This window comes from Oryx dammah, unplaced genomic scaffold, assembly GCF_014754425.2.
Source record: "Oryx dammah isolate SB20612 unplaced genomic scaffold, SCBI_Odam_1.1 HiC_scaffold_28, whole genome shotgun sequence".
NCBI classification, from domain to species: Eukaryota; Metazoa; Chordata; class Mammalia; order Artiodactyla; family Bovidae; genus Oryx; species Oryx dammah.
The window spans coordinates 112842533-112858886 of NW_024070212.1; the positions used below are offsets into that span (position 1 = coordinate 112842533).

Below are 16354 nucleotides of genomic sequence, written 5' to 3' on the forward strand. Positions count from 1 at the left end.
GCCATCCGGGCCGAGATCCAGCGCTTCGAGTCGGTCCACCCCAACATCTACTCCATCTACGAGCTGCTGGAGCGCGTGGAGGAGCCGGTGCTGCAGAACCAAATCCGGGAGCACGTCATCGCCATCGAAGGTGAGGGCCGGGCCGCCGTGGGGCTTCTGGAGGGCGGGCGCGCGCTCGCGCTCGCGCGTGTGTGCGTGCGTGTGTACACACGCGCCGGGCTATGGCACGCGGCTGCCCCGCCGAGTGGGCACTGCGGTGCTTCTCACCCCGCAAGGCCGGGCGAGAGCGGAGGGGGAGGCCGAGAGGGCTGGCGAGCGCGCCGCCAGAGATGGATCGCCGGCGATAATGTGCTAATGGGCTGTAGAGTCTCCGCTGAGAAAGTCACTCTGTGCGGCCGCGTCCTGGGCCACCCGAGTGACCCGGCCCAGCTATAAGCCCCCGGGGCGGCGGGAGCGGTTGGCGCCCCCGGCCCGTGTGACAGGTTACTAGGCCGGGGCCGAGCGTCTTGCTGGACGTTGAAGAGGTCTTTGGAAAAGTGCTGCTGCTGGGGGCGAGGCTCTGGCTGGCAGGTCTCCTCCGCAGGGTAGGGCCAACCCCTTTGGTGTGTTTGCCCATTTCGGGGGCACAGTGGAGGCAACGGAACTTAGACGCAGCGGAGAACCAGCCCCGGGTACGGACAGCACCTCAGGTCCGACCCACCTGCTCCTGCGCAGAGGCTGGTTTCCTCTACAGTGTTTCCTACCGACATCCTGCATCAGATCAGAACTCTCTCGGGGTGGGCGGGGGGTGTCACTTTCACACGCCTGGCACTGGGATGCCACCCACCCTTCCTGCAGGTCGGGTGAGGCAGAGGTCCTCAGGAGAGGTGCCCGGAGTTCTGCCTCTCTGGGGCCAGTGTTTTCTCTGGATCCCTGTGGTTCTTATTTCTCTGCTACTGAGCTTCCAGCTTATCCCCTTGCTTCCCCCTCTTCTTGCTGTTGGCCAGTGATGGTAAAAGGTCTGAAGGATGAGTTGTCTGTAATATAGAATTGTCCCAAGCAAGAGTCCCTCTGGTCGCTGTTGGGGAATGCTGAGGATGTTCCGAGGCCTGGCCAGGAGTGTATCCGAAGCCCAGCTTAGGCATCACCCAGCTTCGGTCCATCTGTAAGCAGGGGGCATTGGCCTTGGAGCCGGGGGGGAGCTTTGCCTGAGTGCTGTGCAGTCTGCACGGCTCACCCTAGAGTGGCTGGGCTTGACGCCTGGCCGGTTAGATGGAGAAGGCGGTGTCGATGCTCTTGGCATCTGGCGGCCCCATGGACTTGAACCGCGTCCCAGCTCAGCTGCCCGATCGGTGTCCTGTCTCCATAGGGGACTTGCTAATTCCGGGAAGGATCTGGATGGTGCTCCAGCCTTCTGCAGGCCTGGCTGTCAGAGCACCTGCCGCCCCGCCGGCCATTTAAGATGCTTCCAGTTTCCTCGAGAGGCAGAGGCTCCTGTGTGCCTCTGGCAGGACTTGTGGGAGGCCCGCGGGACCAGCGCAGGGCCGCTGATGCTGGGCAAGCTGGCAGGAATGCCTGCTGATGCTGGGTGAGCTGGCAGGAACGTGCCTCCAGGGTCTGGCTCCGGCGTGGTGACCACTTACGTGAAAGGCCCCCTGCTCCTCTCGCTCTTTCCTGGCAGCGTCCACGGGAGTCTGATGAAACTCTTAGAAAGCTGGTACCGAGCATTGGATGCACCTGGCCGAGAGCGCCTAGTCTCCATGCAAAGACCTCATTGGAGCATCCTTCCTGCTGCCTCGGGTCCATTTCTCGTCTTAAAGCCCAGCTCTGGGGTCTCAGGCGCTCCCCACGCAGCAGTTTGACTTTCTAGCAAGAGGATGTGGTTTCATTCTTCTTTTTTGGAAAAAACAAAAACAAAAATCCATGTGGTTCCTCGATGATGGTTTCTGGTAGCTCGATGTCTGTCTGCCTGTACACACTGAGACTTTAGGCTCCTTCTTGGCCAGAAGCCTTGTCGTTTGTTGATGAGACTCAGAATCAGTGATGAATCCTGCTTGGGACTTTGACAAGGCTATTATTTTTCTGTTAAAAAAAAAAAAAAGGAATGTCTGTGTTGTGTCAGGGCTGTGGTTTATTTAATGGGGCTCTAAGAATCATTCAGATATGCCTCCCTTTTTTGCGTTATTAACAATGATTGCACCTTTCATTTGTATAGAAGAACTTTAGCAAGTATGCTCTTATATTCATAAGCTCGTTGTGTGGCGGTCCCGACCCTGGGGGAGAATGTGGGCCAGATTCATTTTCTAGAGGATGGAGCTTCAGGGAAGGTTAATGACCTCCTGAACATTTGACTGAGGTCAGAGGTGAGTTTGAACCAAAGGATCCTTGAAACCTAGGTCTGCAGGCTTCCCTGACTCCCGGCCACCTTCTGCCGCTCCTCCTAATGAAATTCGTTGTTATAATGAACTATTCCCCCACTCTGTGCCAGCTTTAAGATGCAGTGGTGATTTCTCTCTGCGCCATTGATATTTTGGAAGCCAAGAAGATTGCTCAATTGTGGCAGGACAACATTTTTCCTGTGACAAGAGAAGTACACAGAAGCAGTTTGGTGCAGTTGTGTAGGGCATGGGTTATGGGTTCTTCCCTCACCCCAGATGGGTGAGCATGGCCCTGGGGTACGCAAACTGTAGACGCGTTTGTCAGAGCTCCGTGCTGTAACCGAGCTTGTGCTCCGGAGCATCCCAGTAGCCCTGAGGAGCACACACATACCTGCCTCTGCCTGTAAACCTGGGAGGTGAGGATGGCACCATGGTAAAATGTACACCTCCTAGAATTTTAAAGTCTGTGTGCGTCATAGTCAATCGTTTTAAGAATCGCTTGTCCCAACGAACAGGGAAGATCGTCTGCATTTTAGAGGATATCCAGCCAGGCTTTATTTTCTGTCTCGGTGAGTGTATGCACAGAATTGGAGTCGGACTTACAAAGTTACTTGATTGGCGCAATGTGAGCACTTTTCCATGTTATGAAAAATTTTGAGGATAACGATTTTTGACCTTGGCCTAACATTCCAGTATTTGACTGTGTCATAATTTACAGAAACTTTTCCTGTTTTCTGGCACCTTGAAGCATTTTTGCCGTGGAAGAGAGGAGCGGGCTTGTCAAAGGGAAGGAAGTTTCGGCTCGTGCTTGTTTTCAAAGTGATTCCCAGAGGGTCTGGATTGGAAAATCTCTTAATGATGGACCAAATTGTATAGATTTTAGTTGAAAGGGCTCGCCAAGAATCCCAACCCTGAGTCGGGTCTGTGACCCTGTTTGAAGGCACGGGAAGTGTGATTTAATGCTTAGTCTTGTTTTGAAACATTGCCGCTGTTAAGTTACTTCAGTCGTATCCGACTCTGCGAGACCCCATAGATGGCAGCCCACCAGGCCTCTCTGTCCCTGGGATTCTCCAGGCAGGAATACTGGAGTGGGTTGCCATTCACTTGCCAAAAAAGAAGAAAGAAAGAGTTTTTCCAAAAATTTACTTGAGACAGAGATGTATTTTTTTCCCTCAAGTATCTGGAGTCTTAAGGAGGCATTGCCCATTGTTTTCAGATTTACCCCATCAGTTTTCTGGGGTGTCCCCCAGAGGTGTGGCTGGCACCCCAGGTGTCCTTCATGCCTGGAAGCGAGCTGGGACCAGCTGTCTCCAGGGTGAGCATCCTGCCTAGGGTCCCCACTCCGGTTCTTCTTGAAAAAGCCCATCTGAAAAAAAAAAAAAAAAAGAAAAAGCCCATCTGGAGTTGATGAGGTTGAGGTAAACGCATCAGCTGCCTTTCTTGTTAGATAAAAAAGCTTGCTCTTCTTGCACGGGTAAAGCCTCTATTAGCGATTGCATGTTGTAATTCAGCTTGCCAGCAGCTGAACAGCGATGCAGATGACAACCCAGCCAGCTTATTCAGCCGGCCCACGGCTGAGCCCCTAACTGGTCTCATGGCTCCACACCCACCAGGCAGCAGCTCAGGGGAACTGAGTGCCCTGCTGGCCCCGTTGGTGGTTTGTGTGGCTTCCTTTGAGGGTTTGGAGAAGTCCCGGCGTTCGACAGAACCGTGCCTGATGTGCCGGGTCAGGGCACTCACGGGGGGCGTTCAGGGGCGGGGCTCGGGCATGTGGGGGACCTGGGAAGATGGGACAGGGGCCCCCCTTCCTCCCGTGGTGCAGCTGCTCTGTTGAGTATCGTGTACAGCAGAGAGCTAAGTGCTTGACCTGCATATCTCCATCCGTCTGGTGATGGTCCCTCAAAGGCCCAGAGGGCTTCCCTCATAGCTCATCTGGTGAAGAACCCGCCTGCAATGTGGGAGATCTGGGTTTGATCCCTGGGTTGGGAAGATCCCCCTGGAGAAGGTTAAGGCTACCCACTCCAGTATTCCGGCCTGGAGAATTCCACGGACTGTATAGTCCATGGGGTTGCAAAGAGTCGGACACGACTGAGCGAATTTCACTCTTTACTTTGAGCCAGAAAGGGTAGGAAACTTTCTCAAAAGAGATGAGCAGGGCTGATCATCCTCAGGGCTGACTCTCCAGCCCTTTCTGAGCGAGTGAAGGGACTCCTGATTACTCACAGTTCCTACAAGTCGAATGTACAAACCGTCCGAGCCTGTGCCCCCCACCCCCTCCTTTATCCAAGAGAAGAAGGGTTTGTGGACGCTGCCAGTGGCTGGAGGGTCTTATGTTCTCTGTGAAGTTGCTTACCTCAGCAAAACTGTTGTAAGAGCCTGTTTTCCTATGGAAATTTATTTAATCTGGTTGTTGCAGGGTTAGGGAACAAATACCTTCTCCCTGCCGTTAGGTGAGCATAATTCTTCTTCAGTACTGTTGACTGTATTCATAATATTTCAGGCTTCATCAAAGTTATAACCATGGGGACTTCTAGTTATTGATATGAGTATCACAGTCTCCTCCTTAAAATTAATTCTCAGGTGGCTGTTTGTCCCTTCCAAATTAAATTTCATACCTTAATAGCTTCTGACCCTTCCAGAATCCAGGCGTCCTTTCCACCTGGCTGGGGTCAGCGTGTTCCTGGTCTCTCCCAGGCTCTGTCCCAGCTCCCTGAACAAAGCTCATCTCCTTACACCAGTCCAGCCTGAGGACTGGGGTTTCTTTGAGGAAATCAAGTCATGCACATTTTTATCTCCTCAGCGATGCTGTGTGTCGTGTCTGGCCCTTGGAGGATGCCCAGGAATTGTCGAGGGTGTGACTTGCCTGAGGGACTCATACGGTTTTTTCTGGCTTTTGGGGCCTCTTGCTCCTCACTGGTGATCTGGTTGGTGTTGATTGTGCAGAGAGGGTGTTCTGAAACTTGTCACGAGAGCACAGATGCTTGGACTGGGGTGCTTTGCGGTCAGGCGGTGGTGGTGAACCTGGGTGTGTTATTTGGGTAGCAATGAGGTTTTTCCTAGTGCATGTAGGGGAAGAGAAAGATTTCCTTGCTGAAGCCTAGCACCTTTTTCAGCCCAGCTGTCTGCAGAAGGGTGGTGCTTTTTCTGCCGGTGTAAGTGAGTTTCAGGTGCAGAATCTGTGTCATTGATAGGGACGAATGAGTGACAGGTCTGGGTGGCTGACAGTGTGGTATCTTCAATGGAACATTGAGAGTCTTGATTCTTGAAGTTCAGTGTGCAGTCAGATCACATGGAGGGCTTGGGAAAGCAGAGTTACTACTTCTGTAGGTTTGGAGCAGGCCAGAGAGCATGCTGTTGACAAGTTTCCAGAGGATGCTGGCTTGCAGGTCCGCACTTTGAGAAGCAAGGTCAGGGAGGGGAGGGCAGTCCAGCAGTGGACTGGGCACCTTCCCTGGGCATCACTCTCAATCAGTGGAGGAGGTGTCCTCTCATCCTCCCCTGTGGGGGACCGGTGGGGGCAGGCAGCCCTGGCCATTGCTTCTGGTGACTCAGCTTAAACACAGTGGAGGAGGGATTGAAGCCCAGATTTGAAGGGGTTCAAGTCCATGTTCACTTCGCCCCCACGATGATGCTGATCATGGTGCCCTGCAAGGAACGTGGTGGGTGGAGGATGGACATTGCCAAGGGCGGGCCTTCCCCTTTGGCTTATGGTAAAGAATCCACCTGCAGTGCCGGAGACAGAAGCGACATGGGTCCGATTCCTGGAAGAGCCCCTGGAGGAGGGCATGGCAACCCAGTCCAGTATTCTGCCTGGAGAATTCCATGGACAGAGGAGCCTGGCGGGTTCCAAGAAGTTGGAAAAGACTTGGCGACTAAACCACACGCTCCTTAGTCCCTCAGGACTAAGTCCCATCTGGGGTTCCCGGGACTTCCCCTTCCTGTCTTGCGATGGTGGATTTTTAGGGAAATCTCCTGTGTGTTTCAGCGAGGTTCTTCCCGTAGTCACTTGCTGTGATAATTTGGCAGGTGAAACATCCTTGTGTTTGTTCTTTAGCTGCTAAAAGGGCGTTTCCCTAAGAAGGAGAGCGATCTGTTATTAGCAGCTTAAGAGGGCTGTTGGGGGCCCTGGAGGAAGTGACTCAGGAGGGAGCTGCAGCCTCCAGGGAGGAGCCTGGAGGCCTGTTTACTGCCGCCTCTGTTTTTTGTCCAAAGCTGGCTTTTTATTTTGTTAGGACTGAAATCCCGTGTTCTGCATCCTTTTTTCCCCTGTGTGCCCTGCAGGTGTTTATCATTGGTGACACTGCGGCTGGTTTTAACTACTGATTTGGTCCTGTCTCTTGGTTTCTCAGCGTTCAAGCAAACCCCTGTCCCCTGCCCCTCACCCCCGGCCCAACACTCCGGATTCTTTGAGGCCTAAGTGATTGAGTTTGGCAAAGCCGATCAGGCTTAGTTATTTTTAAAATCCAGGGTTCTGGGTTCTGATCGGGTGCTTAGCCACGTAATTCCTCCGCTCTGTTAAGTACCTGGCTCTGAGAAGGAACGTGCGCCCTGCAGATGTTTGTCTCTAATCTCGGCAGCATCTGGGATTGTCCTGGGGGTCTGAGCACCAGGCCTCCCCCGTGCCACGTCCTGCCGGGAGCTCTGGGCCTCTGAGGGCCAAGGGGGCACTTTCACTCTCCTGTTTTGTGGTGTGGGAAGCCTGCACACGGGGCTGCAGGGCTGACCTGTCCAGGGGCAGGGCTGGCATTGTCGTGGGTCCCGTCCCTCCCCTGTGCCTGTGCCCATGACTGACCCAGGCCAGGAGGGGCTAACTTGCACCTGGGAGCTAAGGAGGGAAGGAGAGAAGATACCAGCGCCAGCAGAAGAGGTCTGTTAATGGACCCTTTGAGTAACCAGCCAAATAGCTGTCTGTGTGCGAGGTTGGGACATTTTCCACAAAGAGCAGACTAAATATAGGCTGCAGGGTGGGGCCCAGGGCCTGAGCTGGGGGGGGGGCTGCTGTCATCGCTCCCATTTTGTTTCCCCCACTGGTAATCAGAACTCGCCACCAGCCTGAACAGGTGGCCACCCTGCGCTCTCCGGGAACAGATTGGTGTGTTTGTTTAACCAGGGGCTCATTTGCAATTTTCACACTTCTCTCGCTGTTTGATTCGGATTGTCTTTTTTTGGGCCGCAGTGTTGGAGTATTTGTGCAGTGTTTCTACACAAGCAACTGTATAATCTTAAAAACTGCTCACGCTGTCTGCTTGTCATTAGCATCATGCTTCGAAGCTGCCTTTTATTTATTCATTTTTTTTTGAAAGGGTGGGAAACACTTTTCATGGTTCTGGGAGAAGAATTCCAAATAATTACCGGCCATGTTCACGAACGATTTATGTTTGGTCTTAGAAATGTCAACATCCAGCAGGCTCTTGCAAACAGAACCATGTTGCTTTCCAGCTTAGCACACAAAGCTCCTGTTAACAGATTCTCAGATAATAGTCTTAAAGAGGGTACAGGATCTTTTAGGAAGTGGGTTTAGCCTTAATTCAAGGCATTTTTAGTTAGTATGGACATGCCAGGTCTACTGAGGATACTTGAAGGAGTTAGAAAATTTTTTTGCATGAGTACCTGCAGCAAAGCAAGGCACCCCTTAGCTTCCTGAGTTTATTCCTTCACCTTCTCCACATGACTGCTGCTGCAGCAAGAGTTGATGTCACAGATGTGGTGACTACGGGCACGCTTTCGTAATGAGGTAAATAGAGTGAGTCCGGAGAGAGTGGAGTGGGCTGAAACTGTGCTGTTTGTGTTTCCAGGGGTCCTTGTCTGGAGGGGAAGATAGGCCCATTTTCCAGGGAGGGTACTTCCCTGGGCCATCCTGCCCACCTGCCCCGCCCTTCGCTGCAGTTTCTACGGATCTGGGCTCTGCCGTGAGCAGTGCCTTGGTCTCCTCCGTTCCCGACACCGCTCCTGTTAGTTCAGGCTGGTGAACCTGGTCTCAGACAAACAAGTGGTTGTTTCAGTTTTACTTTGGACCGTCAAGCCTGGATCTCTGATTTTCTGTATGTTATTATACCATTAGGAATTTGGGGGTTGGAGGTATGAGACCACTTTAGATGCGGTAGCTTTTTGGGACTAATTTTTTTTTGGGGGGGTGGTGGGGGGCATAGAACGTAGATATAGAAGGATGCTCAGGTCCTAAGGGAGGGTGTTTTCACAAACTGACCACGTGGGTATGTCCCGCATCCAGATCAGAACAGCAAAGTTGGCCAGCACAGGGCAAGACCCCTCTGTGTTGTGTGTGGTTAGAGGTGGCTGCTTCTGCTTGCTCACCTGCTCTCCCAGCGATGGGCATTTGGGTGGCTTCCTGTTCGGGGCCGTGGGAATAGGCCTGCCTATTAGGACACCTAATATAGGACACCTCTGGTGTCCCTGTTCCTCTTGGTGAGGGGGTGGTTAGTGTCCTGTTAGCCCTTCCCCCAGGTCAGCGAAGCTGCTCCCGAACACACTCTGTTGGCAGCCCTGTCTGGAGGGACCTTTCCTTGCTGTTCAGGGTTTACACCGCAGACCCTCAGGATGGAGGCTGCCTCCTGCCTGCCTCCCTCCCTTGCCTTCTTTCCAGCTGTTTGTCCAGAAACAGTCAAGTGCCTGATACGTTTCCGGCACTGTCTGAGACATTCGATTTTAGGGTTAGGGTTGTCTATGGACTCTTCATTCCTGGTTAGTGGAATAATTGCAGCTTCATACACAGAGCGGTGAGGGTGCAACCCTTCAGCAGGAAATGGTTTCCTTGAAAATGCGGAGCAACCCCCAGGGTCCCCGCGGCTCTCCCGGGCTCTTGCTTGACCTCAGTGGTCAGTGCTTGGCTCAGTGCTTGGCTGAGCGCTTGGCTGAGTCTAGACCGCCCCTCCTGCCCCCGGAGTCCATCTCACGCCCCTGTGCCCGCCTGTCCGTGTTGCTGTCTGAAGGGAAACGCCTTCTGCAGCTTTGGGTTCAGACTGGCCTGCGGTCTGAATGGTCAGTCTCTGCTGTTTGTGGCGATTATGTGGAGACACAAAGGGAAGAAAGCTACAGCTCTCTGTTACTCTCGAGGGGTTGTTTTCTTTGTTCCTCTGACTTTGTCCTGGGAGCTGCCCTGCACAACCCGCCCCCTACCCCAAAAAAAGGCCACACTCAACCCAGGAAGCGTGTAAGGACCCCGGGGCTGGAGAGAGAGGGGCGTGTGCCTTGAGAAGTCTCCAGTGGCAGTACCAAGGCAAATATTTATTTTGAGGGATGGGGGCTGGGAGGGCCGGGCTTCCCCTCACTTTGTTTAGCAAGCGTGGGAAGCGGCCCGTGTGAGGAGTCTGGGCGGGGAGACGCTATCGCGTGCGGACCTTGGGCGGGGCGCTGTCTTTTTCTTCTGGGGTGCAGGCAGACGGGTGCCCCTGGAGTGCCTTTCCCAGGGCAGTGGGAACTAGCCCAGGAGGCCACACTGGTCCAGACTGGGGTAGACAGATGGGGGCAGAGGGGTTACGGGACAGGGAGGCTGGTGGGACACGAGCAGAGGGCCGAGGCTCTCGGGAGGGTGGGTCGTAGGAACGGACCATCCAGAACCCCATCTCCGCAGCCGGCAGGGACCTGGGGAGGGCGGGCGGATGGAGAAGGGCCTCGCGAGCCCCAGAGAGCAGGCTGGGAGCGCTTTCATGTATTGGGCTGTGGGAAACTACTGATTATGAATTTCCGTTTGGACAGGGTGGAGAGTGGTGATGCTTGGGGCTTGCTGGGCAGAACAGAAATGTTGCGGTGGCTGCGGTGGTGGTGGGGGAGTGGCCGGCAGGTTCAGAGCTGGGCTGCTCTGAGGGAAGGTGGGGGCCGGGGCAGGGGAGCAAGGAGGGAAACAGAGGTGTGCCCCCCGAAGAGGCAGGTGCAGGTGCGAAGGGGCCTGTGACTCGCCAGGTGGAGGGAGCGAGGTCTGACCCTGGGGACGCAGGAGAGGGACCATGTTGGGGCAGGAGGGTTCCACCTCCAGATGCTCCGAAGGGCCCGAGGTTTGGGCGGGAGGGGTGCTCAGCTACCAGGGCGGTTCCCCAGGCACTGGGATTTGGGAGAGGAAGCACGCAGCCCCTGCAGGGGGGGCTCCGATGGATGGTTTCGGGAGTCACCCTGCCTGTCACCCTGGCTGGGGGGCTGGCATCTGGACCTCACGGCCATCAGTTCCCCCTCTGCAGATTCTTCGGTGGATGTCAGGGGCACGACAGCCGCTGGGGAGTGTCTCTTGCCAGGGGCTGAATTGTTTCCCGGTGGGAGGGGCCCCTGTGCGATTGAGCCTGGGCCATGGTGGCCCCTCAGGTCCTGTTCACCCCGCCGGTTAGTCTCCTGGACGGCTGTCCCTGGCCCAAAGCGCAAGTCCCATGGCGCTACGCTGGTGCCTGTCTCCACCTCCGACTCGGCCTGGTAGGTGCGTATCTTTTCACTTGGCGGCTCGAGTCCACAGATGGGCAGAGGCCATGTGCTGGCAGGGCAGAGATGAGCAGGCCGCTCGCTGTGTGAGTCAGGGCGGGTGCGGGCTTCAGGCCGGGTGTGCACTGGGCTGGGAAGGCTGGACGGGGCTCCTGGGGAAGTGAAGTCGCTCAGTCGTGTCCGACTCTTTGCAACCCCCTGGACTGTAGCCCACCAGGCTCCTCTGTCAATGGGATTCTCCAGGCAAGAGTACTGGAGTGGGTTGCCATTTCCTTCTCCAGGGGATCTTCCTGACCCAGGGATTGAACACAGGTCTCCCGCACTGCAGGCAAACTCGTAACCATCTGAGCCACAAGGGAAGCCAGGAGCTCCTGGAGGAACCCCCATTTGAGCCCCAGAAGATGAGAAGCTCATGCCACTGGGGGTGGGGTGGAGTGGGGAGTGGTCATTGATAGGACACCTTGGTCTCTTACCTCCCAAGGAGGCTTTGGAAAACTCATCTCTGCCCAAAGAAATCTCCGTGTCTTCACACAAAAACTTTTTTTCCCCCCACTTAAAAAAAAATTTCAGTTTTACCCTGGTTTCTCAATTTGGACTTGCTTTTCTGATCATCTTATATTGGGGCATAAGAAAACTATGTATCTCTTTCTGCCTACTGCCTAAATCTAGAGTTTCCCCGTCAAACATCCCAAGCCCCAAGTGCTTTCGCTCAACTGGCTTGGCAGGAGAATCTTGCAGTGGGGGGCAGTTGGGTCATGTGCTTCTAAGAGTCGTGGCAACCCTGCCTGGCCGGTGAGCGGCGTCTGGACGTGTGGGAATGCTGCTTTTCTGAGAGTGGCTCAGAGTTCTAGACTTCGACTTCAGAGCCTGTGTTTGTTTTTTTTTTTTGTCTAGAGTTCGAACTTCTGCTTCTGGTGAGGTATGCAGGGTGAGGGGGGTCATGCTCAGGATTTTTGGTTTCCAGATCACCTTCTTGGATATTAAAGAATCTCTAGGTGGTCTGGAACGGTAGGACCCTGCACGCACTGCTGGAGACACTTGGGAGCTGGGTGTAGCTCAGGGAACGGCAAGGGAGACCTTGCACCTGAGTCTGCGGAGCCCTTACCCACTGGGTGGGCTGTGGGCACCCACTCTGGGTGTCTGTGTCCCACAGCCTGGGGTCTGGGATTTGTGTGAACAAGACGTTTGCTATTAAGAGAGATGACAGTCGTGTTTACAAGTCAGGAAGGATCTTTTGCTCAACATATTGTGTTGAAAAATTTCAAACATATGGAAGAGTTGAAAGAATGTTCAGGGTGAAGTCCTACATACCCATCGCTTTGCTTCTCTGCTTGCGTTGTATCTCTCTCCATCCAGAGCATGACCGTTCAGCTGGCATTTGTAACAGAATGCAGAGCTTTCCTAGGCTAGTTCCACGTTGGTTTGGAATCCAGAGGATTTCTGGAAGCGGTACCATCCTGATGTCGTGGTGTCAGACTCCAGGTGCAGTGCAGACCCAGCAGGGACAAGGTGCTTATTACTTGTGCATCAAATATGAAGTCCCTTGAACTGCAAGGAGATCCACTCAGTCCACCCTAAAGAAAATGAGCCCTGACTGTTCCTTGGAAGGACTGATGCTGAAGCTGAAGCTCCAGTACTTTGGCCACCTGATGCGAAGAGCTGACTCATTGGAAAAGACCCTGATGCTGGGAAAGATTGAGGGCAGGAGGAGAAGGGGACGCCAGAGGATGAGATGGCTGGATGGCGTCACCGACTCGATGGACGTGAGTTTGAGCGAGCTCCGGGATATAGTGAGGGACAGGGAGGCCTGCTGTGCTGTAGTCCTAGTTGTCGCAAAGATCAGACACGACTGGACATCAGCAGCAGAATACAAAGGATCTTCTGCTGGAGCAGTCGGCTTGACTTGTGTTTTGGAAGCGTGGTTGTTGTTGATCTTTTTTTATTTTGATTTTTTTTGTTTTATTGAAGTATGGTTGATACACAGTGTTGTCTTATTTTCAAGTATACAGCACAGTGGTTCATTTATACATATGTGTGTATATATATAATCTTTTTCATATCTTTTTTCCTTATAGATTATTAGGAAATATTGAGTGTAGTTCCCTGTGCTATACAGTGGTTCCTTGTTGGTTGTCTATTTTATGTAGAGTTAATCTCTACATAATCTCTACAATCTCTGTTGTTAATCTTGATACAGTTCAGCCTTGAACCCAAAGGGAAACTTTGGATTGAGCTCTGACTTGAATCCTGTGGCTGACCACATGTGTGTTGGGGAGGACAGCCCCTCTTTGGGCCGTGCTGGTTTTGGCTGCGGGGATGGCCTGCCATCCTCTGTGTCCAGGACTTTGGTTTTTGCAGCAGCCCATGTGTTGCCATGGAGCACAGGCATTTTCTTGCTGGATCATGTTGCACCGTGAACACTTCCTGGAAGCAGAAGGACGTTGTGCAGGGTCACAGCCTTGACGGCCTCGTTACGACATCTGGGGGTGTGCAGGGGGCAGCAGGAGGAGCTCCATCCGTGAGGATAACCTCCAACATCTGTCTCTTGTTCCCCCGACTTGGCCAGGAGAGTGAAAGCAGGTGTGGAGCTGTCCCTAATCCAGATGGCACACCAGTGTCATTGTGAGCACACGGTCAGTGCTGCAGATGTGAGTAATGCGCCTCTGTGTGTGTGTGTGTGTGTGCACGTGCGCACGTGTGCATGGCCTGTGTGCTGGGTGTCTAGTTCAACTCATCACCTCTCTGCTTCAAGAGTTCCGGGTACATCCTAGGCTGAACTGGGAGCTGAATGGCCCCGTGGTTCCTGACTTAGTAGTGTTAATTACAGAACCTGATTAGGCCCCCGAGTTCCCCAGACTGGGCCCACGTGGGGCGTGTCTTCTGGGCTGTCCTTGAGCCAGCGATGACCTCACAGAGGGCCAGCCGTCCCAGCCTCCTCCTCCTCCTCCTTGTCTGACCCCCTGCAGCTCTCTCCACATCCTGCCCAGAGCTGGCCTGTGACCACGCGGCCTTTCCAGGAATTGAGTCAGCATATTCTGTCCCTGTATCGTCTCTCAGCATCTCTCCCCCAGCTCCTTTTTTTTTTTTTCCCTTTTTGGGATGTGCTGTGAGGCTTGTGGTGGGATCACAGTTCCCTGACCAGGGACGGATCTCAGGGCCTCAATAGTGAGAGCACAGAGTCCTAACCTCTGGACCCCCAGGGAAGTCCCTCTCGCCATCTTCCCCACGGCCTCTGTCTGCACAGCGTGGGCTGACTCCAGAATGCCCCCAGGTTGGACCGGCTGGTCAGACTTCGTTCTCCCCTGACTTGGGCTTTCAGGCAGTCTTAGCCCATCTCCCTGTCTTTGCTTCCAAACCAGACTTCCACGTGCTGAGCCTGTGGGGTCTCAAATACCCAGCCAGAGCCCTGGCTTTTAATCTCCACTTTGTCAGCCTCAACTTTTCAAAATCCAGGCAGGCTTTTTAGGGAGGGGAACTCACTGCAGGATGAACCTGAGTGGTCACCTGTGCACTTGTTGCTCGTCTGGGTGCGGGTGACCTTCCACACCCCCTGAGTGTCCTCCCTTTCCTCCCCCTTCTCGTCTCACTTGCTCACGGGGACCGCCTCTCCCTGCAAAGTGGGAGAAAGCTTAATAGTCCATTATGTCACCTGCTGATGGGGTGGGAGTTCTCTTGGTCTAACAGTTTAGGTTAAAAAGAAGGCCCAGTCTCCCTCACGCATTTTCATGATGGAAGGAAATTTCAGATGTCCTGCTTGTACATGTCAACAACAGGCTACCAGAGTTCTCCTTATGGCTTGGCTCCCTCTACATGTTAAAAAGCCACTTGTAGGGGCTTCCCTGGTGGCTCGGTGGTAAAGAATCCACCTGCCAATGCAGGAGAGCTGGATTCGATCCCTGGTCCAGGAAGATCCCACGTGCCGTGGAGCACCCACACCCGTGTGCGACAACCGCTGGGTCTGTGCTCTGGGGCCTGGGAGACACAACTAGAGGGCAGCCTCCACTTAACACAGCTAGAGAAAGCCTGCATGCAGCCACAAAGACCCAGTGCAACCAGAAACAAACAGATAAATAAAAGTACATGTTAAAAAAAAATGCCACTCGTTTGTGTGACCTTACCTTAAGCCCCAGGGACCTGGGGAGGTCACCCCACTCGCCCTTGTAGCCGAGCTCCCTGTTGGTCCCCCCTCCCCTTCTCCCGGAATGTCTCTCCCATAGAAACGTAATGAGATTTATAATTACATTTGTGAGTGTGGTGTTTGTGTGGGTGTGTTAGGGTGTCTTTTCCCTAGAGGACAGGAGCATGTAGTCTAGTTCTGTTTTATTCCCAGAGTCACCCCTGGCAGCCTTGGCGATCGCTGGTTAAACACAAGGACTGTCTAAATTGGCATTCGTGTCTTGAAGCCTTGGGACAGGACTCTCCAGACTGCTGTGACCACACGTTGATTCTTCAGCAACCGCTGCCTGGGAATCCTGTAGGAAGATACTGTGTACAAGCCAGTTGCAGCGAACTTTTCCAGAAACTTGTGTCTGGAAGATCTATTTTCCATGGTTACTGTTACATTGGCTGTTGTTATGTAACTCCTTTTAGATTCAGATACAGGGATTTTTTTTTTTTTTTTTAAAGCCTGGGTTCCAGTATTGGAATAAAAAAACAACCCATGACTTGAAGAGTGATGACTTTGAGATTGCCTTTTTGGAGCTTTCCGGAAATGAAACTTTTCATCAGAAACTTAAGTTTATTTGACCGCGAGTTTCTCTCTAGGCTTGAAGACGTCTTGTTGCCGGGACCGATCTTGGTTAGGAGCCGGGAGGAGCTACATCCACGCGAGCGGGGTCCCCGAGACTTGAAGCCCCTCGAAGGCCCAGGGCCTCCTCGTGTTTTCCATGACCGAAGCCCACGTGGTCCTCTTTCTGCCGTTCTCACTGTGCAGAGAGGGGCAGGAAACGGAGCTGGCGGCCGGCCTGGGCGCAGTGGACACAGACCCCCCCGCAACCCTGGTCATCAGCTCACTTTGTCTCCTCGCTCTTTGCTCTGTGTGTTACGATCCCTGCTGTTTAGGTTCTGGCCCTTCCTCTGAGTTTGGAAGGGAACAGCGTCCTGCTGAGTCTTCTCCTAAAGTCCCCACTCCCCGGGCAGCCAGGCCACACTTGTGCTGGGCCAACCCCTTTGGAGCCGAGCCCTTCCTCAGAACTTCCTGCTCTTCCGTCGGGGGACCATTTGTGATCACACGTGGTCCTCTCTGGGCCCGGCTCCTGTGCCTGGAAAGCCTCCCTGGGCAGGCGGGGGGAGGCAGCTGTCTGGGATCTGTCACTTGGGTGGTGGACGGCCAGACTCACACCCAGGCCAGCTGGCCTGGAGTCCACACCCCTCCCCCACCACCTCACCCTGCCCCAGCGGCTCCGTTTCAGACTCTAGTTATGGATTAGTTTTGGGGGACAGAGGACATCAACAGGTACTTAAAAATGCCCTGCACAGCGAGGACGCTTGGGAGAAGCCAGCCTGGGGCAGTGGATGCTCAGCGGGCGTTCAGGTGGAGGGGTCTGGCTCAGCCCGTGGGCCTGGGGCACAGCTCT

At 53.8% G+C, this 16354-nt stretch overlaps 1 protein-coding gene across 1 annotated transcript in view; it reads left to right on the forward strand.

Annotated features, from left to right (window-relative positions):
* The first annotated feature begins 6 nt into the window (after positions 1–6).
* AGAP1 (ArfGAP with GTPase domain, ankyrin repeat and PH domain 1) overlaps positions 7–16354 on the forward strand; it is a 576216-nt gene continuing 559868 nt past the window's right edge. Inside the window, exon 1 of the mRNA XM_040231824.1 lies at positions 7–130. The gene's annotated coding sequence lies outside the window, so the exon portion shown is untranslated. The remainder of the gene's footprint in view (positions 131–16354) is intronic.